This window comes from Prosopis cineraria, unplaced genomic scaffold (genome assembly GCF_029017545.1).
Source record: "Prosopis cineraria cultivar Desert tree isolate PC_DT_omini unplaced genomic scaffold, ASM2901754v1 PC9, whole genome shotgun sequence".
Taxonomy (NCBI): domain Eukaryota; kingdom Viridiplantae; phylum Streptophyta; class Magnoliopsida; order Fabales; family Fabaceae; genus Prosopis; species Prosopis cineraria.
Window position 1 is genome coordinate 9,846,706 of NW_026555340.1, and position 27,439 is coordinate 9,874,144.

At 29.5% G+C, this 27,439-nt stretch overlaps 2 pseudogenes; one reads left to right on the top strand and one right to left on the bottom strand.

Moving 5' to 3' along the window:
- Positions 1-2,841: 2,841 nt before the first annotated feature.
- On the bottom strand, positions 2,842-4,684 carry LOC129319548 (rust resistance kinase Lr10-like; annotated as a pseudogene).
- Positions 4,685-6,202: 1,518 nt separating this feature from the next.
- Positions 6,203-15,640, top strand: LOC129319549 (MDIS1-interacting receptor like kinase 2-like; annotated as a pseudogene).
- The last annotated feature ends 11,799 nt before the right edge of the window (positions 15,641-27,439 follow it).

Consider the following 27,439-nt stretch of genomic DNA (forward strand, 5'->3'; position numbering starts at 1 on the left):
CACTAATTTACTAATTTACCCCTAATTAGCAAATAGTTTTGGATTGAGAGCTCAGGATGTTACATAATGGAGAGTAGAAAAATTCAAGAAGTAGAGAGGAGAAGGGAAGAGGAAGCTTATCTAAGCAAAGCCCTTTTTCTCTCTCAAAACTCTGCCTCAATTTCTTTTTATTTCTACTTGAGATAACTTCTACAAATTTTAAAATTCGTTGTGTCTGCCGTGGTGCATAGCACCTTTTGCCATAGCAAAGGACACATTCGAGGAACCCTAACTTAAACCCATTAATTTGGCCCAAGGTGGTCAAAATAGCCTCTCTAGTCCCCTTCTAAGCCTCAATATGTGGTCCGATAGATACAAATGGTCATCATCCAATTACCCTACTCAATTTAGTTAGGATCTAGATTAATTAATCAAACCATTTATCAAATTTAATTAATCCTATTCCATTTTTCTTGAATGTTACAACTCTCTCCACCTATAGAAATTTTGCCCCCAAAATTGGACAAACTTAGCAAAACAATCATCATGAGTAACAGAGAAAAAAACCAAATAATTGATAAACAATCAACCAAATAGTGCAACCAGCAAAACAATCATCTGATCAACCAATAGTCGCCCACAAGAAATCAAACACATCTAAGCAAACAAATAGGATACTACTAACCGCATCTTCTCCTCAGCTTCCTAAGTGGCATCCCTTGGCATCATGCCCTTCTAAACTACTTGACTAACTAAATAGTCTTGTTCCTAAACTTCTTGTCTCAATCTACGTCAGCTCCATTTGTTAGGTAGGGTTCTCACGAAGCTCAACACGCTTAGGCTCGATGATGTGATAGATAAATATTTACCCTCCAAACAAATCCAGATTTTATTGAAATAAGTTATTAAGACTTTCACATTATGTATAAAATATTCATCCTAATTTCCAAACTGAAATTTTTTTTTGGAATAATGAAACATTTTAATTATATACATTGATATATTTATAAAATCAAAATACGGTGAAAATTCTTAGCATTAATTATACAAAATGACAACATGAAAACCAATGTCTGAAATAGACCTCCATATCCCACAAGTCCACATAGTATAAAATAACGTAGAAAATTATAGATGATAATATGTCCAGAAGTTAATTAAGGAGGTCAGAACTTGGACAACTACAATGAAAACAAATATATCAACTCTTCCCATTACGTAAAAATTAAGTTAGAAAGAAATGATCACATTTCCACATTACTTAAAAGAGTTTCATTCACAAAAGCAGACAAACATGATTAAAAAAAAAGTTAGAAATAAAGTTAAATCACAATGTAAACAGATTATATATCAAGTTTTAGTTCCAATTTATATAGTGGTAAGAATTTATACATAAAAAATAATTCAATCATATTTCAATTAGAAATATATATATTATATAATATATATATAAATCATATATATCACCTAATTGGATTAAAACAATTTAAGAGAAATAACTATGTCATTTATATTTTCAAAACATTAGAAAATCAGGAACAAAAAAAAAGTCATACAAAACAGTCATAACATGCACAAGCCAATCAAAACAAACATATCCAGTTTTCCACAATATTTAAATGTCTAGTAGTTAAACTTGTGGCCTACAAGATAAGACCTTCATGATACTGAAATAAGTTACAAATTTGGATGATAATGTCCTGTAAAATTTGGGTGCACAAGAAAGTCATGATATTGGAGTATTAGACAATGGCAATGAATTGATATGTCAAATTTTCCACATCGTGCGCGTAGAAGGAGACTTGTAGACTTGCTAAATAAGTTAAGAAAATGATGATAAAATCTTGAAAGGTTTTAATACTTTGAAAAGTCCATGACAATAGCTAAATAACAATATGAAAACCAATGCCTCTAATTTCTCCACATGACATTGATATACTTGATTTAATACTTGTCCCTAACTAAACAAGAGTGCAATAGAATTAATAGTCAAGGAAAAAATGGATGGTAATATTGTGCACGTGTATACCCTTCAAAATTAAAGACTAAATAATATTAATGAAGCCATAAAATTGAATTGAAAGGTAAAGAACATCAAAGCAAAAGCAAAGAATAAGAAAAAGAATCAACTACTTATGTTGATCTTTTTAATGTCAGATTTGCAGCAGTTTCTTATTTCATATGTGACCATACTTCTTTACTGTTAAACAATAAATGCTAAAGATTATATATATATATATAATACCTGAGTTTTACCACATCCTCGTTGAAGTTTCTTTACACAGAAAGTTTTATTTTCAAAAAGAAATGGTCAATGAATAAGATACTCAAACAATTTTCTAAATAGAAAATTGTTTGAGTATGTATTCCAAAACTATAAGTTATGATAATAAGTATATAATTTTTTTATAAAGACAAAAGAATATTAATATATAGATGCTGCCTTTTATCATATATTATTTTTTTTGGATTTGGATATTCATTTTTATTATGGATGATTATTGTTTAATTGAACTGTATATATTTTAAATAATATATTAAATATTCATAACTAGCTTGACCACCATTTAATAAACAGCCTAGTTTTCATATACAACGTCAATCTATATAAAAAGAATGTCATCACTAATAAAGTTAGTCGGTAAGGATTTAACCTATAGCCAACAAGATTATGGGTTCAAATTTAATTGTCGATATGGTCTAACTCACTTAACACTTTTTATTATAAAAAACACCATATGTTAATTTGATTTAGAATCTTCCTCTATACTATGAATTTTTTATTATATTATCTACTACATTAATTTGGCAATGATGTGTAAAATATTATTAGGCTAAATATAAAAAGATAAATTGTCATGCACAACAAATAAAAGGGTTCATTTATTGAATAAACTTGAAAATGTTACAAAGTATTCTCAATCGAAGTAAAAAAATACCACTAGTGCATGATGTATATCTTTATTCTAATTCATGAATCACTTCTAACTCTAAATTTAATTGTCTTGGAGGTATAATGGTACTTGTACTGTTGGCTGATGCAGCAAAGTCAAAAGGAGTTGGAGGCACTTTCAATTTATCTACTTCTCCTTCGAGCATTTGTATGACTGTTTTCATCGATGGACGATTTGTTGGATGCCACTGAATACACCAAAGTCCCACAATTGCTAGTTTCTTTGCAATCCTAATGTCATCTTCATCTTCTATGCAAATATTTATATCTCCTTCAATTAATTTATGGATCCATTCTGGATACAAACTCGCACAATTTCTTGATTTGTATCAACATTTTTTCTTCCACCAACCATTTCTAGCAACAAGATTCCATAACTGTAAATATCTGATTTGTATGACACATTTCCAAAGTTTTGAGAGAAAACTTCAGGTGCAATATAACCTAAAGTTCCTCTTGCTGCAGTGATTGATACCGTGCTTTGATTTTTAGAACACAATTTAGCTAAACCAAAATCAGAAATTTTAGAAGTGAAATTGTGATCCAATAAAACATTACGAGGATTGATGTCAAAGTGAATAATCCTATAATCACAGCCTTGATGGAGATATTCAATTCCTTTGGCTATCTCAAGAGCTATTTGTTGTAACTTTAGCCATCCGAGAAATTCGTTTTTCTTGTCCGCAGAAATTATGAACTTTTGGAGGGAGCCATTCGGAAAATAGTCATAGACGAGAGGTGGAAAAAATGATTAACGGAAAAACCCAACAAACGAATAACATTGATGTGATGGATTTTACCAATAGCTTGCACTTCATTAATGAAGTCTTGACCATCACTGTCTAAATTCTTGAGTACTTTGACAGCTACCGGAATATCAGCAGATAGCTTACCTTTATAGACTGTTCCATGAGCTCCTTCACCTAATTTATCTTTGAAATGGTTCGTGATTCTTTTGATATCGGCATGAGAAAATCTGGTAGGTTTTAATGCCTTGTAATCCTTCAAAATTTTTCCACTCTTTCTTGATCATCTCGTTTCCTTTTTGAAGTAGCACCAAGCAATAAGCAACAACACCAGTGGGATTGAACCTGTAGTTACAAGAGCGCATCAATCAAAGGAACATTGCCAAAACCAATAAAGAAATTAAAAACATAGTCAACTATTATCACCTGTAGCAGTTGGTAAGACTATTCTCAGCCCCTTGTTATGCACATTTGTTGTTGTTGGTTTCGACCACTTGATTCTTAAGGAGTTTGCCGGAAAGCCATGTATCATGACAGTTGCACCATGTGAGAATATTGTGGAAGCCATCTGAAACATGGCAGTACAGGAAACTAGGTCCCAGCTCAGGACACTATCATAGGAACTAATAGCGTAAATTGGGCAGGTGAACACATCCTGTGCATCATCTGAGTCAGGAATACCATATTTTTTGCGGTATCTTGACCCAGACGAAGAACAATTGAAGAAAGTAACATCCATATAGTCATCGTGATCATATTCCAAAGGATAAATATTGGATGAATTGTAGAGATGACGTTGTAGAAAGAGTGTGGGAAGACAATCTTCTGGATCCTGTACTTCTAAGATGTGAGAATCATAGTCTATGTGTGAGACGTCGAGACTTACTCCTTCAAGAGCAGGAATAGACGGGAACTCAACTTTCCTTCCTTTGTCTTTGAGTTGGAATGGAAGAGTTTCACCATTGCATAGTTTCAGAATCAGCATCAGTATTTGGATGATCGCCATCAACAAAAATCTGTGGTAGTAATGCATATTGGAAGGAGTTTTCACAATAACTGAAGAACTTTGATTCGGATCTTTCCTTTGTATTAAGCAACTTATGGCATATATAATTTTAAATGAAGGCAGCCCAGGGAAATAATGAAAGATTCAACTGGGGGAGGTGATTTCTGAATATGGACAGAATGTTCAAGTCGTCTGTATCAAGTCATACTAAAGTCTTTTCCTAACACAATTAATGTGGTAAAAGAAGATGCAAGGAAAATTCACAAGTCAGGCCCACCTGAAAAAGTGGCGATCACAAATGTATAAAAAAATTATTTAATAACAGTTATTTCCTCAAACATTTAGAAACACTTCTAAAGCATTTAGATAATGGCAAATGTAAAACATCTTAATTAAAAATTACTGTGAGGAACTTATGGGACTCTGTCTAATAATTCGTGGGAACTGTTACGTGCATCTTGCATTCACGCTTAAATCTTGTGATTTTGGTCCCAAAAAAAAAAAAACAAAATCATCCGTGTATAGAAATATACCTGATTGGCAAGGAAGACAGCTTAGCTAACACGTTTTCTAAAGATATGTTATTTGACATTGAATATTGATGAAAGAGCTTGTGGTGAAAATATCAAAATAGAAAAATTATAACTAAAAATTGTCGTTCTACACTTTTTTTTTTTTTTTTTTTATTTTTCTTTTTTCCAACTTTTTCTGACACTTTTCATAAATTCGAAATGGAGGAAAAAAGTTACGCTAAAAAAATCGAAAGGTAAAAGAAAATATCTGTCTTAAATGGTAATAGTAGTTTATAATTTTATATGCAACGATCATAAAAATTTTAATTGTGAATCGTGCTCGTTGAGGGTTCAAATTATGGGGATAAAAAATCATATTAAAAAATACTGTTCATTGAATCCAACAATGCACCAATTATATTTAAAAAATATAAAATCTTTTTGTCAGAAATACATTAAAATTTGAATTGCTTAAAATAAATTAAAGGACAGCAAATTTTAACTTTTGTTCCTCAAATCTAAATTTTGGATGGAATCAGATTTGTTTGTCTTTGCTTACATGAAAGAAATGGAGATAACAAGGAATTTTCAAAGTTTGACGTGATTTTTATGCACTTTTTTACCAGACGTATGACTAGTACGCGTTGATGTTATCTCGCTTTGGCCAAAAAAGAAAAAAGAAAAAGAAAGTTATCTCGCAATTGACACGGCAATTATACGTCTATCCCCGCCGAAGAAACTACATTCCATGAAGCTGCTGGATGACCATGGTGGCCCAGTCAATGAAGCACAACACTAAAAAAGAGATGTCAGAAAATAATAATAATTAATAATGGCTTTAGAAAACTTTTGCTCGACTTTAGAACGGCCCGTCAATAAAGCACCATAATAAATAATAAAAGAAGACGCGTAAAAATGCACTGGCCAGCCTAGCTAGCTTTCTGTGAAGACCCTACTTGTGCCCTCATTTGATCATAACAATCTATTCATCAAGCAATCATTGACGATGGCATACTCCAATAATGTTATGCCAGTATCCCCAGATATGGTTGTAATGATGGTCTTATTCCTATTTTATTTTGCTGCTGCCTTTGTAGAAGAGGAGAAACACGCCTTGATTCAGAGCAAGTGGTGGAATTATTATTATACCAACGCTAGCTACCACAACATCTCAGGTAACCCCTGTAAATGGGAGGAGATAGCTTGCAATGAATTTGAAAGTATTATTCAGATTTGGACACCAAGCATCCCTCCACAGAAGCCTCGCCTTGCAGATCTTAACTTCACTGCATTCCCTAATCTAAAATACCTGCGTCTTTATGGGATGGGGTTGGTAGGCACCATTCCGATTCAAATAAAAATTCTTCAAAATCTCATCTCCTTGGACTTGTTTAATAACAATCTTACTAGTAAGTTACCTTCCACACTTGTTAATAAACCTTAGTCATTTAGAATTGTTGGATTTGAGTGGAAATTAAATAAGGTTTTATTGATGTCTTTTTTTTTAACTTTGGTTTTTATGAGCAATCTCAAGTATCTATATTTGTTCGATCAAAACTTTTAAACATGAAATGCCCTTGCAATTCAATTGTTGATGAAATTATAATAACTACTTTTTGATTCTGAAATAAACTATTAGTTTTATGGTAACTAAATTCATTTGATCAATCTGAGTTTAAAAAATATTTCTGGTCCTACTACTTTTCATATAAATTTGATTTTATTTGTTTGTAATTGAAATTGCAAGTATCATTCCGACTCAAATTGAAACTCTTCACAATCTTACCTATTTGTACTTGGATAACAATAAACTTACAGGTCAATCACCTTTTATATTTACAAATCTTTCTCAATTAGAATGCATGGTTGGATTATTTAAAGTAGTGGAAAAAAGTTTGGTGAAGCCATTACTTCAAGTTTGGATTTTATAACCATTCTCATTAATTTAGAATTGGTTGTATTTGAGTGGAAACATGGCTTTGGTGAAGCTTTTCTTTCAACTTTGAGTTTTATGACCGATCTCAAGTACCTATATTTGTCCACAAATTATTTTAAGTCATGAGATGCCCTCTTCAATTTAATGTTGGGAGACTAACAGCAAAGTCCTAAAAGATTAAATTAATGACAATTTAAATCCTTGAGAAAATTTTATAAGGATTTATAAATATTAATTTAGATAGCTACAATAAAAATCTCAATTGCAACAAGGAGTTATATGAAGAATTTAAATGTTTTATTTACAATTAAAACTTTTGAATTTATAATTATTTGAACCGATATTTACAATATATTTTTCAAAAAATCATTGATGACCTACTTGTCATTAGTTCCCTCCTTTGGGATTTAACTATGCCTTTTCCCCTTTAATATTTGATGAAATATATTAGATAAGTGCTTAATGGTTTTTAAATAAAATATTAGTTTTATAACTAACAAAATTAGTCATTCTGGATTTGGTCAAAATTTAGTTTGCTAGTGATTGAAATTATAGGTACCATTATGACACGTTCTTCAAAATTTCACTCAACTAAAAGGATTGGATTTGAGTGAAAACAAGTTTAGTGGAGCTATTCCAGCACATATTGGAAGTCTTGGCAATCTCATCTATCTAGACTTGTCTTATAATAATCTTACTAGTAAGTTGCATTGATTCCACACTTGTTAATTAACCTTGTCACTCGCTTAGAATTGTTGGATTTGAGTTGAAATAGGCTTTTGTGTTGTCTTTCTTTAAACCTTGGGTTTTATGAGCAATCTCAAGTACTTATATTTGTTCTCACATTATTTTAAACGTGAGATGCCTTCTTCAATTTCACAAAATTTTTAGAGCTTGATGGTTCTTAAATAAAATATTAGTTTTATAAATAATAAATTCATTGAATATGAGTTCCTATATATTTGTAGTTCTACTATACTTTGCCTTTAAATTTTAGTTTTTTTTATTGAAATTACAGGTACCCTTATGACTCAGATAGAAGCTCTTCAAAATCTACCTAAATTACAATGGTTGGATTTGAGTGGAAACAAGTTTGGTGGTGGCATTCCCACTAAAATTGGAAGTCTTCACAATCTCATCTCTTTGTATTTGTCTGATAACAACCTTACAGGTGAGTTGCCTTCACTCTTATTATATAACCTCTCTTTCAACTTTGGGTTTTATAAGAAATTTCAAGTACCTATATTGGTTCTAAAATTCATTTACAACTGAAACCCCCACCCCTTTTAATTTTTTTTTTGGTTGAAATTACAACAACTTCATGTTTCCTTGAATAGAAATCGTTACTTTTATAACTGGTGAATTTTGATCAGTTTGATTTTCCCATAATATTTCCAGCTGTATTGCTTTGCCTTTAATTTGGATAATTTGAATGATTTGATTTATAGGTGCCGTTCCAACTCATATTGAAAATCTTCACAATCTCATCTATCTGCACTTACCTATTAGCAATCTTACTAATTAACCTCGCTCATTTAGAATTATTGGACTTTTGTGGAAACAGTGTTTTGGGAAGCCTTTCTTTCAAATTTGGGTTTTATAAGCAATCTCAAATACCTATATTTATTCTCATATATATTCTTTTAAACCTGATATGCCTTCTTCAATTTGAGGAAATGTTAAGAGCTTGATGGTTCATAAATAAAATATTATTTATAGCTAACAAATTTATAAGTTTATAGACAACGGTATGGGAAAAAAAATGCCTCTAATTTTTCCACATAACATTGATATTTGGTTGAAAACTTATCTCCTTAGTAAAAATAAGCCCAACAAAATTAGAAGTCAAGTAAAAAGGATGATAATATTCTTCCGTGCGTACTCCAAAATTAATATACTCAACAAGAAAATGAATATGTAAAAATTTTCACATTGCATGTAGGACACTCATCCCTTTAAACAAAGACGCTCTCCAAACTTGTAAATTAAGTTGGAAAGATATGATCAAACCTCCAAAATTTTAGCACTTCAAAATCCATAAAATTACATAATGAATTGTAAGTCAAGGTACGAACTAATGATATCTCTCAAAGTTTGGGTTTTATAATGACTCTCACTATTAGAAATTCTAGATGTGAGAGCAAAATATTTACCGAATATATATACTATTTTTTTAAAATATTATCATTATAGTTATCAAAATTAATATAAAAATTTAGTAAAGTTGAATACTGATGAAACAATGTAAGGAAAATTTCTATATGTATGTGTGTGTGTTTGATATTTTAAAAGTTAAATAGGAGTGAATTGAACTTTTGTGAATTCACAGATGAAAATTTACACGGATGAGGGGATGAGAACTAATTTTTTTACGTGTACTATATGCAGTTTTCACATATTTAAACTCAATTGTTATTTAACATCTGTGCGGGCTTGTCTAATAATAATAGTTACTAGTCAGTTGACTTTCTTCACACTCGTTTATTAACCTCGATCATTTAAATTTATTGGATTTGAGGGAAATCAAGGTTTTGGTGAAGCATTCTTTCAACTTTGGTTGTAAAAGCAATCTCAATTATCTATGTTTGTCTACAAATTCTTTAAACATGATATTCCCTTTTCAATCTAATCTTTGACGAAATTAATTTTTAAGAGCATATGATTCATAAATAAAATATTATTTTTATAACTAATAAATTGACTGGAATAATTGAGTTCTAATAACATTTCTAGTCCTACTACTTTACCTTTAAATTTGATTTAGTTTGTAGGAATTCTTCAAAATCTCTCTAATTTGTACATGGATAAAAATAAACTTATTGGTCAGTTACCACTCACCAATCTCACTCAATTATATAATGATTGGATTTGAGTGTAAACAAGTTTGTTGGAGCCATTGCTTCAAGTTTGGGTTTTATAACTACTCACAGTGGCAAATCTAGATGTGGGAGCAAAATATTTACCAAATATAAATACTATTTTTTTAAAAAATTATCATTATGAAACTGTATCAAAATTAATATAACAAACAATTTAATAAAATTGAATATGAGTTAAAGGGAAATTTCTTTTCCTAGAAGTTTTCCAATAGGTACAATTGATATCCTTAACTTTTAATTGGTGTAATGTTACAATGCCACCCTATGATAATGTTTGATCAACATTGACCATTATTTTGAAGTGTTAAAGGATAATTTTTCCCCATAAATTTTTCTAAAGGAATAATTGATATTCTAATAAACTTTTGATTGATGCAATGCCATTTTTGGGTTATTAACTTTCAAATCAAATGAAGGATCTAACACAACTTATTATAACCCAAAATTTGAATAATATTTTAGATTAAATTACATTGAATGCCTCTAAGTCAAAACCTAGGCTAATCTATCTTACCCTTAGGCATGTATGAGTAAGTCTGTATTTAAGCCTGTGCAAGCTAAGAATTACTCATTGTTTTTGAATTAAAGCAACCTCAAGTAAGAGCCCTTGTCAAAATTCAAAATATGAATCATTTTTAATAATGATAATGGAAAGGGGTGGACCCAAGTGTATGGTGGTCTAGTGGAGGGGGCCGTCCCCCCCCCCCTAAAAAAAAAACCTCTTGGGTCCTTTTGATATATACCCCATGTATGAGTATGTTTTTCTTGGTGATAAATAAGAAAAGTTTTAATCTCCCATGCCATCATAATATTTTTTTTCAGTAAATCCATTTTTCACACATAACTTAATATTAGTCTATTAGCATGTCGATTGATATCTTATTTAGTTACTATTAACATACTAAATAAAATAATAGATATTGTTAGTTCATTGAAAAATTATACTCCCACTTTTAAAAATATAAGGCATTTTTAATCAAAACTTAGCTCCTAATAAATTAGTTATATATCTTCAAACTAATACTATTTTTTCATATTTACCTTTATTTAATATGATATTTCACTTAAAAATAAATATAAAATTATTTACTTATTAAATACATTTTTAGGAAAAAATACATCAACTATACCTTGAAATACTAAAAATGCCTCATATTTTTAAACATAAGATACCTTACATTTTTTTAATGAAAGGAGTATTATTTTTTAAACATTTGGCCCCTCACCATCCATGCTTTGGTTCCGCCCCTTGTAATAGATTGTTAGATTATTATTCTGATTTGAAAATTAATAACACAAAACCATTGCACTAATAGAAATTTTAGGATACAACCTGCTCCTTCCAAAACCTTTCAAGACAAAATTTCTCTTCAATCATTTAAAGTTTTCAACTAACAACCAATGTTGGTAAAACATTATTATAGGGCAAAATTGCATCATTTTTGAAATTTTCAGTGTAATATTAGGCCAATGAAAAGTTAAGAATAGCAGTTACAACTATTGAAAAACTTCCAAGGAAAATTAGCCCTTCAACCCATTGAATATTAATGAAACAATGTATGAAAAAAATCTATATTATATGCAATTTCTTTCAACTTTGGGTTTTACAAGCAATTATCTCAAGTGCTTGTATTTTTCATCAAATTCTCCCGCACATGAAACCCCCTCTTAAATTTAATTTTTGATGAAATCACAAAATCTTCATGTTTTCCTTGAATAAAAATAATTGGTTTTCTAACTAACAAATTTTAATCACATTAAATTTGAGTTCTAATAATATTTCTTTATCTTTAATTTAGTTCAATTTGTGTGATTTGATTTATAGGTACCATTCCAACTTAAATTAGAGCTCTTCAAAATTTCTCATATTTAAGCTTGTCTAATAACAACCTTGGTGAGTTTCCTACTATACTTACCAACCTCTCTGAATTATGAAAGTTCGATTTGAGTGGAAACAAGTTTTATGGAGCCATCCCATCAAGTTTGGGGAATATAACCACTCTTACCTGTTTGAATTTATCAACAAATATAGTCATTGGTGACATCCCATCTTCAATTTCAAGTTTGACAATATTACAAGAGCTTGATTTTCCTAGAAACCAAATCACAAGTCCCATAGCCCAAGTCATTGGGATGCTAAGAAATTTAGACACTTTGGATTTGAGTTCCAACAACATTTTGGTCCTTTTCCTAATATAATCTTTTTGACATATTTGAAATCTTTAAATATATCAAATAACAAGATATATGGAAGAATACCATGGGGAATTGAAAGTCTCTTGAATCTACAATCTCTAGACCTCTCGCAAAACAAGATGAGTGGAAGTTTGCCGACCTTTCAGTCTTGTGACATTTTAGCTGTCAACTTTAGTCACAACAAGATAAGTGGCAAGATACCAAATAGCTTGACATATGTCCAAATATGCTACGCATAGATTTGAGCTATAATAGTATCACTGGTAACATACCAAAAGAACTTGCTCAACTAGAATTCATCAACTTGTCATACAACTTTCTTATTGGTCAAGTCCCAAAGGAAGTCTATCACAAATTTCCTCATAACAGATTAAGTGGTAACGAAGAGTTACATGGTCTAGACAAGAATCATTCTTCCTCTAATTATAAAAAGTTGTATTCTTCCATGATCACCATTCTTCTTATGACAGTTTTTCTTGTCATCATCCTTCTTGTTTTGGGTTTCGTTCTTTTGAAGATTTACAAGAAGAATAAGAAAACCAAAATTGCAAGAAGAGCACCAAAGAATTGAGATTTACTTTCCATATGGAATTATGATGGTAAAATTGCATATGAAAATATCATTGAAGCAACAGAGGATTTTGATATCAAATATTGTATTGGAACTGGAGCCTATGGAAGTGTTTACAAAGCACAACTTCCTAGTGGTAGAATTGTTGCATTGAAATAACTTCATAGAAGTGAATATGAAAATTCATCTTTTGCTAAAGTTTTCACATGAAGTGAAGATACATTGACTGAAATCCGACATCGTAACATTGTAAAGCTTTATGGCTTTTGTTTACATAAGCAATGCACAATTTTGATATATGAATACATGGAAAGAGGAAGCCTATTTTACATATTAAATCAAGAAGATAAAGCTAAAGAGCTAGATTGGAGCAAGAGGGTGAATGCTATTAAAAGAATAGAAAATGCTTTGTTCTACTCGCATCATGATTGCACTCCTTCAATTATCCATCGTGACATAGCAAGTAGTAATATATTGTTAAACTCAAAGATGGATGCTTTTGTCTCTGACTTTGGCATAGCTAGAATCCTTGATCCCAATTCATCCAATCAAACTCTTCCAATGGGTACTTATGGCTATATTGCTCCTGGTTAGTTTTTTTTCCCCTTTACTATCCCTTATCATATTGTGTTATATCTTATATAATTGATTTTTAGTTTATTAATTACAGAGCTTGCATACGCCTTGGTTATGATAGAAAAATGTAATATTTATAGTTTTGGAGTGGTGGCATTAGAAACAATCATTGGAAGGCATCTTGGAGATTTAATACAATCTTTGACAGAGATATCTAGTGAAAGCATTTTTCTAAGAGATATCATAGACTCATGTCTCCCGCTTCCCATACAAAGAGATGCTGAAGATGTGATTCTTTGTATCACAATAGCATTAGCATGCTTGCATCCCTCACCAAAATCTTGACCATCAATGAAACAAGTCACTCACAAGCTTTCTTTTTCCAACCTTGCATTAACTGTTCCATTCAATGATGTTTGACTCCAGTATTTGATGAATCAACATGTACATATATTCTAGTAAAAGTCTAGGAGAAGTTTGATATGTGATTTTTTTTAATTCATATATATATATATATATTTGTTGATTGTCTCCAAAAGCCTTAATTTCTTATGTACATGTTTTTGGCTATAGTCGGGATAAATGTTTTTAGTTAACAAAAATAGGATATCCAAAGAGAATTAGAAGAAATGTATAAAAAATTCATAAGATTGTATGACTTTTATAAAAGTCTTAAAAGTGTAATTAATAAAACTATTAAATAATAATATTTCTATAATAGTTAATGGAAACATTAGGAACAATCATAAGTTGTTAAAAAATATATCTTCTTGTTCTCAAAAGCCAAAAAAAGTACAACATCTTCTGGTGGTTTTGGTCATGCATTTCTCTTTTTTTTTGTTCTCTAATTTGGGATTTCATTGCAAAAGACTAATTGAAGCATATGATTATTGTTGATTTTGGGAAAATAAAGGGTTCGAAGTATGTTGTAATTGGGGCAATTAGTAGAGAACAAACTTTGAGGTAAATTATGTTGATGCTAAATTAAATTGTTGCTGTCCCTCCCCCTTATTTTTATGCTGGTTTTGTATAAGTTGAATATGTGATTATTTTGTGATTTTCTAGGATTGCACCTTAGGTTGCATTCTAGTTTAGTTTGGTTAGTGCAGTAGGTTATCTTGTGGTTTTTTAGTCCATTTTCCTGCTTTTCAGTGTGTGAAAGAAATATTATCATTAATGGCATCACATATATTATGTAAGCAGAGTGACATCCAGATCCTCCACCACTATATAAATAGGTGGTAGTGCATGACTTGCCTATGGAAGATTTATTCTGTCATGACAAAACTATTTTATTTTCCTTTGAAAATTGACCTCTGCTATTAGATTTATAGTCTTTCTTCCCATTCACTTGCCTGAAAGGAAAAAGCAAGCAAATTGAGTACCTTTTAAGCTTGGATTGGACCCAGAAAACTTAAATAGCCTTTAAAATAATTGAATTTCATCAAAAATTATTAAGATATATTTTTCTCAAAAAAATAAAAACAACCCCATGATTTGCTTACCTCTCCAAAAATTGAGATTTGGTACTTGTCAACTATCATATGACAATTTCTAACAACCATTGATTAAATTGAATGGTTGTTATCGTGTCACATCAAACACTCATTGAATGAATGAATTTAAGTCACTAGATCCAATTTTAATCTTCATCAACTTTAATTCAGCAATATAATATTGTGGTCCCTCTAATTCATCGGGAACTTTCTTTAATTTGTAGTCTACATTAATGACTAATAAGGAAGGAAAATGAGCAACTGTTATATACGTCCCACCTATAGGTGACAAAGCTAGCTAACAACTACGTGATGGAGGATCTCGATGTCACTATACTTACATAATCTACGTGATACCATTAAATATGACTCAACATGTTCGGATTTATTTGGCCCAGAAGAGCTTTGCATTCAAAAGTGCATTTAGACTGAAGCTGTCAAAAGTGCGCTTCGATTAGGGATTCGATTAGGGCTCTCTCCTTCAGTCTCCACTCCCGCTCATGCTCGGCCACCCTTCTTTTCTCCCTTTTCTCTTCAACCTCGAGCTGACTGTCTGTATCAGCTCGTCGCCATTGCCTACAGTGTCCGTGCTCATTGTTGTCGCCATCCATGGATGTTGTCTTGGTTTGAAACGATGTCATCAAGAGTCTATCATGACCAGATTATGAAGCTTCAGAAGAACAAGAGGCTTTTTGTTACAGTTGCAGCTGCGTGGTTTTGTTTTCTTGCAAAAGATGAAGAATGTGAGAAGAAGGGGGAAGAAATGACAGAACTAGAATGGGAAGAATGAGAAGAAGAGGGATCCAAAATATTATGTAAAATAATGAAAATATAGTCTTGAATATAAATTTTTTTTATTTTACATTCGATATTTATTACCAATAATTTTAGGACAAAGGATTATCGGAAACATGAATGTTTTTATCTTTTTATAAGGTTAACATATAATAACTATGTATTCTCAATTATAATTAGAGTTCAAATTATAGAATATTATCAATTTTTTAAAAACATTATAATTTAATATTTTGCAATATTAATTTATTATAAATTTTTAGAATTGAATATTTTGTAATTTATCAATTCATTCTACCATTTCTAAATTTAATATTTTTTATTTATGAATTTTTTTTAAATTTCTTATTCTACCTTTTTAAAAAAATGTAATTTAAAGTTTAATATTTTTCTCTAGCAAATTAATCCCAAAATACATATAATAAAATTTATACCTTTTTTTTATAAGCAAATTTATCCCTTATTTGTTATTATACATCTCAATTAGCTTTTGAATCAAATCATCTAAAACAATTTAGTTTCTCCAATAGACTTCTAAAGAAAGATATGTAAACATAAATCATGTTACAATTACATACTTTTATCATGACTTTAATTTGCTAACCTCAACTGAAATTTTTTTAATCCAAACACACAGCATGTTATTTTCAAATTCTATATTCAACTATTAACTTCAGATATTATACGAAGAGGACATCATTGGTTTGGTTAGTGGGCAGCAAGCTAAAATTAGTCATCTTTGTGTGTATGTGTATCTGTTTATGTATATATATCAAGTTCAAGCTTGAAAAAATGATATTTAGTTACTCCTGACCAACTTATATTTTTTAAATGGAACCATTAACAAGATTGTTCTCAAAAGTTCAGCTTTTATTTCTAATTTTGTTTATTATATAGACATATATATTGTTGTTTGTAGTGAAGTGGCTTGCCAATTATGTTCCGTAACTTGAGAACTCTGCAATTTTTAGCAATGGTTTTAAAAACTACTCATCATTCATTATTAATAAAAAAAATTATAAGCACATTTGGCATAGAAAATGTAAATAAATTAAGAAAAATTTATGTGAAGTGTGCAAGTGCAAGTTTGAATATTAAATACTTTTTGTGTTTAGCTGACATTTTATATTAGCACACATGAGAATGGTGCCAGATATATGTTGCAATTAGTAGGCTAGGATCCAACTTAATTAGTTATCTTTCATTTCTTTCTCTACGATATGTTTATTAGCTACAAAACAATGTGAATCTACTTGGGTCTTAAATTTCCAATACTCTTTCTTGCCCATTTAATTTTTTCAATATATGTGTAGGGTACTTTTACACAATTTCCACACCTTTAGGGCCAATTATGTTATTTTTCATGAGTAGGGTACTTTTACATAATTTCTATATGAGCAAGGCACTTATATGTAATTTTCTCACAATCATACAACTATCATCTGCTCATGAAAAAATTATAGACAACTACCCTGATCATCTTAAAATTACAAACAATTCTCCCGTACGAAAATGACAAAATATGACAAAATACTTTCATTCTTATTAAATCAGCATGAGAAATTGAGTATGGAGTATTTAATGCATCACTCTTCTAATAGTCCTTGCAATATTCCCCAATCTACTAATTTTTTTATTTTTAGATTTTGTATAAAACAAAAGACATATGTTTTTTATGATTTGTAAAAGAAAATACCTAAAATTAAGCATTATTGTTAGTTAAAAACTTATAAAAAAATGCAAAATTTATCATTTTATCATTGTAGACTATTAAAATATCTCTTATTTTATGTAAAAGCTAGTGAATAAAAAAAAAGACAACTATTAAAAAATTGGGGATTAATTAGAAGGTGGGGCATTATTAGAGGCTCACACCCTAAGGAATCTATCTATTAATTTATAAAAGCGGATTATGGAATTATTAAACCTACAAAAAGATTTATGATTTGCAATTATATGCTTCAGAGTGTGGCCGGTTAAATGTGATAATATTAATTTTTTGGGAGAATTTCACTATAGGACCATAGATGTGACATTATTAGAAATATGGCCTGGTTAAATATGAAATTTTATTGCAAGATAGGAGGATTGCAATGAAATAATTTTTTTTCGGTTAAATGACCAAGATACCCTTAATAAAAATGAAAAAGAAATGTGAACCACTGCTTAACATGATAAGTCCATACATTGCTTGTTATTTATTTAACTTGTGTTAAATTTATTACGATTGTTAAATTTCTAACTGGTAAAATCCATTATATTACTTGTTAAAGCATTATTTGTTAAATCCCTGACAACATTTATGTAATCTATAACATGTGAATATTTAACCTGTATTGGTTAATAATACATTAACCCATGCTCAGTAATTAACTATGTCAATGCTTGATAAATACTCAACTAAACTTGTCAAACAGTTAACACATGAACACCAAAAATCAATCATAAATACATTTCAGTACAAACAAGATTTGCTGTCAATTTATATTCCAAGCTTAGTATGGTAAATCCTTTGCCATTCTTTCTTCTCCACAATTTTCTCAACCCTACAAAGATTAACACTAAATCTATTATCAAGCTTATCACACTAATTACTACACTTATCTATCATATTTAATTTCACTTGTTAATTTTCGATCATGAACTTGTCATTTACAATATATAACTTGACCGACAATCTTGTTAGTTTTCTTCATCAAGCATCCACTTATAAATACACTAACACTACTTATTTATTTCAAAAAAAACTTGTTATTTCACCAGATAAAATATTTTCAACAACTTGTCACAATTAAACTATCACTAGTTCATTAAATCATCTTCACTACATTGATTATAATTGCTTGTCAATCACCCAAGTCCACTTGTTAACCAGTGTGCAACATGTCATTAAGTAAATGTGCATGTGCATGTGCATGTTAAATTATCATAGTTACTTGTTATTATGGTTTCCAATACTTGTTAATTCTATGCCTTCACTTTTGAATCTCACCAGAATTTCTTAATATTATATTAAATTTCACTTGTTAATGCCCTATATTCATGTTGTCAATTACAAACTATTACTTGACAACAACCTGCACATATTTCATTCACCAAACATTCCCTTATCAATCCGCTTCAAACAAGTAAACCAACTCATTACTTTATAACCAAAAAAAATTTCCAGCCATATATTTTGTCAACCATTCACTTATCAAATATAACTTGTTATTTTAACATATCATTTTGCTCATATGTTTGTTAATTTTCTAAAACTTCTAGTTATAATGGTTACTAGTTCACCCAAGCAAACATTTACAAGAAAACAAGTAGACATCTAAGTTGTTAAATTATTATGAACAAGTAAAATTTATAACAACTTGTCATTAACGAACAATGACTATTTTCATTTTTTTTAAAATCAGATGAGGATTTAAAAACATAACACTGATTAGCGTCTATTAAAAAAAGAAATACAAAAACAAAAATATTGCCTCCAAAATAAAACACAAGAAGCCAAAAGCAAACAAATATGACTGTTGAAAAATAAAAAAGACATTTTCCTAGTGGGTTACATCCGAAGCCAACTCCAACAATACAATATTCAATTAGAAGCACGAAAAAGTGGATATTCATCATTGGACGTGGGATTGTCACCCATCATATTTACATATAAACAATTACCAAAAGCAACAAACTAATTCTCGAAATCAAAACTTCTTCTAGGTAAGGTGTGGTTTTGGCTATGTCCACAAAGGAGTCCTTCCAGGTGGAAGAATTGTTGCAATAACGCAGCCAAATTCTGGAAGCAAGCAAGGGGAGCATCTGTTCATTAAAAAATATATTTCCAACCAAGTCCCAAGGTCCACATCCTTGAGGGAAAATAAAGTATATTTCCAACCAAGGCCCAAGGGCTGTAGAATCAAATTTAGATTCTATGGAGCCTTAATTGTGATTTTTTCTTTTAAGGGCCTTTAATGCAATTCTTCCATGAAATTTTCCCTTAATTTTTTATACTTAAAAAATCAGATACGGAATTTGATTTAAATTTGTCTTAATACCCTGAAATATGGCAGCAATAATGTAACAATGGTATACCAAAAGCAATCTTTCTATTTATTTGCTTGTTTATCTGCTTAGTTAGTTTTTACTAATTATTCGCTAAAACTTTCTATTTGCTTGTTTAAATATTGTGAAGTTCAATGCATATTGAAAATCAAATATTAATGTCGTGTACTTGATCAAGTTTCTGACACACAAAAAAGTATTTTTTGTAAGTTTGATTTCATTTTAGCAAAAACATTTGAAGTAAATTATGCCAGCATAACCACATTGTACTATGTCTCAACGGAGTTTAGAGTATCTTACATGACGTCCTTGTTATTCTTTCAAAAAGAAAAATAAATAAATTTTGGCACTACGTCATTTTTCAATAAAGTACCCTAATTTACAATTTTCAATAAAGTACTCTAATTACAGGCATATCTATTTCTAAAGGTAACAGTTGTATTGTGTTGCCTCCTTGAAAAAAATAGATGCAACACCCAAAAAGCTGTTGCTTATTTGTTAAATAGGATTGCAAGAAATGAAAAACCGTTGCCTAATTAAAAACTTATGATGCAATAGGTAAATAACTGTTGCCCATTGTAATGCTGCTCAATATTTGTTGCCTAAAGTAAGCTTTTAAAGCTTACACTTGAAAAATTGTTGCTTATTCTTATATTAGGCAACACATTTTTGCCTTGCAACGATAATTGTTGCCATAGCTTTAAAATGTTGTAGTGAAGTGTCATATGTTACTTTGAATATATGTGATAGTTTTTCTAAATATCCATAATATATTTTTGTAATTTTATTTAGTTTTTAAAAGTCTAAAATTTGTACCTTAAGTATGGATATACCCATCATATATATGCACACAACAGTATATGACAGTATTTAAAAAACCCATCATATATTGACTTACCTTTACTCATCTCACTGTATATTGAAAGAGTGTGTTATGACCTTCATATTTTGTGGCATCTTATATCCAAAATTTTGTAATAGTTAGCATTTCTTGTGTACACTTTTGGTCTATAGGCAGGGATAAATATAAATAGAGTAGGATATCTAAATAGAATTATAAGAAATATATGCAATGCTTTCGAAATTTAAATTATTTTAGGCTATAAAAGGGCTAAAAGAATCAAACCAAATTTTATAAGATTGTATGACTTGTGATAAAAATATTAATAATATAATTAATAAAAATTAATAATAATAATATTATTATTATTAAGCTATGGTGAGAAATATTATAGAAGTCTTCCATTATATTGTAGAAATTTTGTATTTGCTTGTACGCAGTGAACTTAGAATTATTTGTCCTCATTCTCCCATAATATTGAGACCAACAATGTAACAATTTTTATCATTACAAATTTAAAATTTGAAAACAAGTATACATTTTAAATTAGGGGAGAACAATATTTAGTATAGATTATAATAATTGCAACGTAATTGCATTCTTGAATTTTACGTTACGTTATGTTCTTTCGTCTATCGGTCTTCCCTGTTCATTTCATATTTAGCCATTATATACAGAATTTGTAGTAGTTAGTGAGTAAGTGCTCATGTTGTAAAGAATTATTCCAAAAATAATTTGAAGTCTCTGCCTATTGTCTAGTTTATATATATGTTGCCTTTTTTTGCTGATTATCTACTAGAACTTCTTGCTTGATTTTCTTATTTAATATGACTACTAGCCTGAACTTGCTCTGCTAGATGTTGCTGACTTTTTTATTTATATATTTCAGGAAATACATTTGTATAAGAACTTAGACTGTGACTAAGAAATAAAGAGAAAATTTGATCTAACAACATTAATGTATTGTATTGCTGAAATGAATTGAATTGTATTTCGTTCTTTCCCCTGTAATAAGAGGGGAAAAGAACAGAGTACAACAATTAATTCATAATGATGTCATTATCAAGCATTAGATTACTAGATTCTTCAGAATATTTGAATTAGAAATTGGAATTTGTGTTGCACAAGGAATTTCATCTAGTAGTGGCGAAATGATGGTTCTGAATCTTCTCTAATTTGAACATTGCACACAAATTAAAGTTTATATGGATTAGCCTCTAGGATTGAAACATTAGTTTTTCTAATAATATTTGTAAGCTGCACATTCCATATATGGCCTGGTTTTCAAAATTAAGTTCTTGTCTTATACTCATTTATGGCTTGATTCTATTTCAAGGATGAAACCAAAATTTTCCCTCCATTGAGTTATCTAGAGGCTAAAATGCTCACAGATGATTTTTCAAAACTAAGTGACCATCCTTCTTTAAGAAATTTAGGAGTTTAAAAACATTACGAGAATCAAAGAGGAGAAAATCTTTGGGCCTGTTTGAAAATCAGTTTTGGGAACAATTTTCTGTGTTCTCCAGAACAAAAGAACAAAAAAATCCGTTTGGTAACGTGTTTTCAAAAAATTTTGAAGAACAAAAAAATAAAATATTCTTCTGGAGAATAGAAAAATGAAAAAAACTTTTAAGTGTTTGTGATTATTGTTCTGGACAATAAGGGAGAATGAAAAAAATACCTATTTTCATTATTTTTTTGTTCTCAGAACATGTTTTACAGAACACTAGTTCTTAGAACAATAAAATAAAAACAGTTTCAAACAGCCCCTTTATATTTCAAAAGTTATGTTAGTTTCTCTTTGAGCTCTTGAAGATGAAAAGTAAGAAAAACATTTACATCAATCAGTGAAGGCTAATGCAATAGTGTAAAGTTCTCCATTATGTAATGGTGCATGATATAGGGGAAAATGTTCTAACTTAGCTGGAAGTTTTTCGTATCAGAATCGAGTACATTGCTACAGAGAAAGCTATATTTTTTGGTACTGATTTTGGTTTAAAGTCCACGTGAATAGAGCACCCTACTTGCTGAGGTACCCGTTAATTAGAGTCCATAGAAGTACTTGTATTGGTGCTTGAAGTTTGACTAATCTATATTTATATCCTTCAATTTACTTAATAAATCAATTTCTAAGATCACTTAAATTTAAAAAAAAAAGATAATAAAATCTTCTCAAATTATATATTGATAATCTGATTTTTGAAATGTCATAATTCTACTAAATTTTTTAAGGACTTCTATGTCAATAAATTTTAAAGTAAAAAAAACATTTTACCATTATTAAAAATTAAAGTACCAGGCTCATAACACATTCACACACATTCACAACTTTTGTTTAATAAATAATAATTTTATTTAAAGAATTACAATAATTGAACAAGAGTATAATAATTTCTATTATTGAAAAAAAAAGTTCTCAAAATATCAAGCCCCAAGTCATAGTTTGTTCTTAAAGAATAAACAACTTTTGTTCTGTGAATTGCAAGCGTTGAACAAAAAATTAAAATTATTAAGTGTGAATTCTGTTATTAAAAAACAAGTTTCTCAAAATAACAAATTTCAATCATAACTTTTGTTTAAGGAATAAAAACTTTTATTGTATAAATTATAAGAGTTGAACAAGAAATCACAACTTATCAAGTTTAACTTATGTTATTGAAAAACAAGTTTCAAAATAATAAGTTTCAATCATAACTTTTATTTAAAAAATAAAAAATTTTACTTAAGAATCATCAGAATTGAATAAGAAAATCACAATTTATCAATAAGGATAAAATGATCTTTTTAATTTAAAATTTATTAACATAGAAGCCTCTAGAGACTTAGTGAAATTATAGCATTTCGAGTAACTAAATTGTCATTTATATAATTAAGAAAAACTTTATTGTCATTTCCCCCCTGAATTCTTAAAAAAAAAAATTCAGTATGTTACAACTGTTTCCAAACAAAACATGTTTTTATTTTTTTATTTTGAAAAATAATTTTACAAAATTGATTTAGAAAATAGTTTTTTAGAATTGAAAATGAGAATAAAATCAAACAAATCCTAATTTTTATTCCCAACTGAGATACTACTTCCATGGAATTCTGGAATATCTGCTATTAATAACTATGAATTTTTATAGGATATTTAATTTAAAAACAATAAAGTAAAACCAAACAATGCATTTTGAAGATATAATATATGTAAGAAAATACGTTAAAACTTAACGATAAAAAATGGAGATAATTAGTAATTTCAAGTTTTGTTACGGCAACAAAAGTATATTTCAAAGTTTGATGTGATTTTAATGCACTTTTTTCCCCGGGCCATCAAACTTCTATGCAATTATGCTATCTCAATTTCGTCCAAAAAATTAGAGAATAATAGAAAGATATTAAAAAATTAAAAATTAATTTTTAATTTAAGTTTGAAGTGTTAACTTTTAAAAATTTTATAAGTTTGACGTGTGATTTTATGCACTTTTTTACCCACCATCAAACTTCTATACACTTATGCTATCTCACTTCGCCTAGAAAATTAAAGAGAATAATAGAAAAGTCTTAAAAAAATTAATTAATTTAATTTAAATCAAGTGTTAACTTTCAAACTTTACAAATTTGACTCTTAATTTTATAATTTTATTGTAATGAATTTATAACTTAGATTCTAAATTTTAATAAAAAAGATAAATTTATTTATTCTTCAACCATATTAATTTAAGAAATAAGTTGCAATTCATCACAATAAAGTTACAAAATTGAGAGTTGAATTTACAAATTTTTAAAAAATACCACTTGAAATCTAAATTAAATTAATTGATCCTTTCGAACTATTATATCATTCTCCCAAAAAAAAAATATTCCTATTTAACATTTTTTTCTCTCGTTTTTATCAGCTTGCAATCTCACAATGGACACGGCAATTTTATAACTATTGTCACTGGACCCACACTGAAGACTGAACTTTTTAACAGTGGCGAAGATAGTTAACAATAAGTTTTAAAATTCGTTTTTTTTTTAGTTGTTAAAAGCAAAACAAAAAATAGCAATAACATGTAGACCATATATTATCATAGGCAAATTACTTTATATAGATTCAAGTGCAACTTAATAGTGTTTCTATTGTAGTCTAATTTTTTTTTTTTTAAGTTCTAGTTCTATCACATGTCAGCAATTATTTTCGAAAGATATTTGAAAATATTAATAAAACGCTAATTAACATATTGTTGAAAAAGTTTTAAGGATCACTTTATAGAAAAAAATATAAAGTTTTATGGTCTTTGTCATTATTGAAAATACCATATATAAACAAATTAAATCCTTTATTCCCAACTCCGAGAATCTTCTTTCCGTGAAGTTTCTGGATTGCCATGTCCCAATAACTTTGGAATCTTGAGAGGAGAACTTAAGCAAAACACGAAAGGTTGCTGTTAGAAAATAATGATAATTTGTATCAAAAAAAGAAAATAATGATAATGGCTTTAGAAACTTCTAATAATAATAATAATAGTAGTAATAATAATAGTAATAATAATAATAATAACACCACTTGCACATGAACATAGGTCCACCCTGATATCTCCCAATGCACGTGGAGATTTTTTGTCCTTGGTTACTTAATACTCCTTCCATCTCAAATTATAAAATACTTTAGATAAAACCTCACATATCAATAAACCTCATAAATATGCCTAACAACTTTATCTTTTCAAAACAATAATATAAACTCTCTAAAATATCCATCATTTAATATAATGAAACGAGAAGTTATGGAAATTAATTATAGAAAGAGAAAAGATAATATTAAAATTTGAGCATTTAATGAAACCTTAATCTACTCAAAGTATTTATATTTTGAGACGAAATTTTTTTTAAAAAATATCTTATAATTTGAGATAGATGGAGTACTTTACCTACTTTGATGTCTTAGCATGCTAGCGTTATTCTTTTTTGAACTTTAAAAAAAAAAAGAGTTACAATAATAAAATAAATTATTATGATAATGACCGTTGTTTCCGTGACATATTTGAAATGGAAAATAGTAGTTAAATTTCAAAAAATCAGATCAATGACAGTTAAATTTTAATATTTGTTTAAATGTACTGTACACAGCAAATACACGGAATCGGTTCCGGTGCTCACCAGCACCAAAACGTTGCCGTTGCAATATTGAGCTTTTTTTTCTTTTTTCCCCCCCTTTTAAGTGACAAAATTATTGTACAATAATAAATAAATATAATAAATTGTTATTTTAATATTTAATAAATAAATAAATTTAACTCGTTAAAATTTGACCTGAACAATTCAAATATAAATTTTGGTCTGAACAGTTCAAACCTGTAACTAAAAATGTTTTATAACATTTTTTATGTTTCATTAATTTTGTACAATTGTCCATCTATGATAGATAATATCATTTAAGGCACAGTCAGGTATTAAATATAGACACTTTTTCGAATAAAAATTTAAGTATTGATTTGTTACATTGTGAGAAACTAGCTAATTTTTCTAAACTCAACTCCTGTCTTAAACTCTTTAGATCATTTTTATAATTTTTCAATAAGGTTCTGAACTGTTTAGACTAAAATTATATCTGAAAAATCAAATCTTAACAGGTAGTTAATATTTATTTATTTATTAAATATTAAAATAATAATTTTATAATTTTTAGTTATTATTATAATAATAACTTTGTGGTTAAAAAAAAAAGGGTTGATCCTACAACGGCAGTGTTTTGGTGCTTAATCCGCAAACACACAAGCAGAAGAAAACAAGGGAGCAAGATGAGAGACTTTTGGGTTCTGGAAAAGAGAATGCAAAAAGGGTATGAAAGCCAGTTACTCCTTCGGGCTATACAGCCCACGCATATTGCCTCTCATAAACGTGCGTGGACAATTATTACAACTATTCCGACCCTTTTTCAAACTAAAAAGGGAAAAATGCACATAAAAACTAAAGTATATGCACATAAAATGCACCCAAACTCCTTCCTATTTTGATAAAATCTCATGGGCTTATGTTGGTCCTAATGCATCAAAGGTGAATAACGCAACATGTTCTTTTAACAGTTGGTATCAATCTTGAATTCTTTTCTTGCTAAGTTTTCACTCTCAGATAACCTTTCATCAGCATCGACGTCATCCACTATTTTCTCCTCATATGCAAGTATTAGATACAAGGTTTCTTTTACTCTGCTTTTTCACTCTTACTCTGTTGGTAACTCACTCGACTTGTTTGAATCATTTCACCTTTAAACATGTCTCGGTGTATTCAGCTCACTGAATAAGCTCTCCTTCTTCTGGCACATGAATGGCGACGTTACGAGGTTTGCTGAGTCCGAGTCTCTTGTAGGGGGGCTTGGACATTTATGTAGAGACCAATGTCTTTATTCGCAGGTATTGAGTCCATATCCATGTTTAACATATGGTTCTCACTGTTGGTTAGACCCGTGTTTTACTTGGATTCGTTGGTTCTATTGCATTCTTCGAAGCTACAGCTTCGGCTTCTTCGACCTGTCATGGGATTTGGCTTCTTTGACATGTCATGGGAAGCTAAAGGAAGACAGTATTATCCACCTACTGCTGACTGTCTTGCCGGATTTCGCAATCTTCTTCCACATCTTGGCGCAAAATATCCAAGAAACTTGAGAGAGCTACTAATGATTCATGATCTTTGGCACGAAGTGTTAAATTTAATATCTCAATTCATATATATGATCTAATAAGATAGAATACAATAACATGTGTGCATATCTAAAGAATCCATGATCGCTTGCTAAAAACACCTCGATTATCTCGAGTGTAGACAAATGCACAACCCATTGAACTCCTATAGTCTTTAGAGAGTGCAAAAATAATGGAGTAAATGAAAGCTATCGTGTGTTTTTACTAGTTATCGACTGATTGGCTTATATGGACCAGA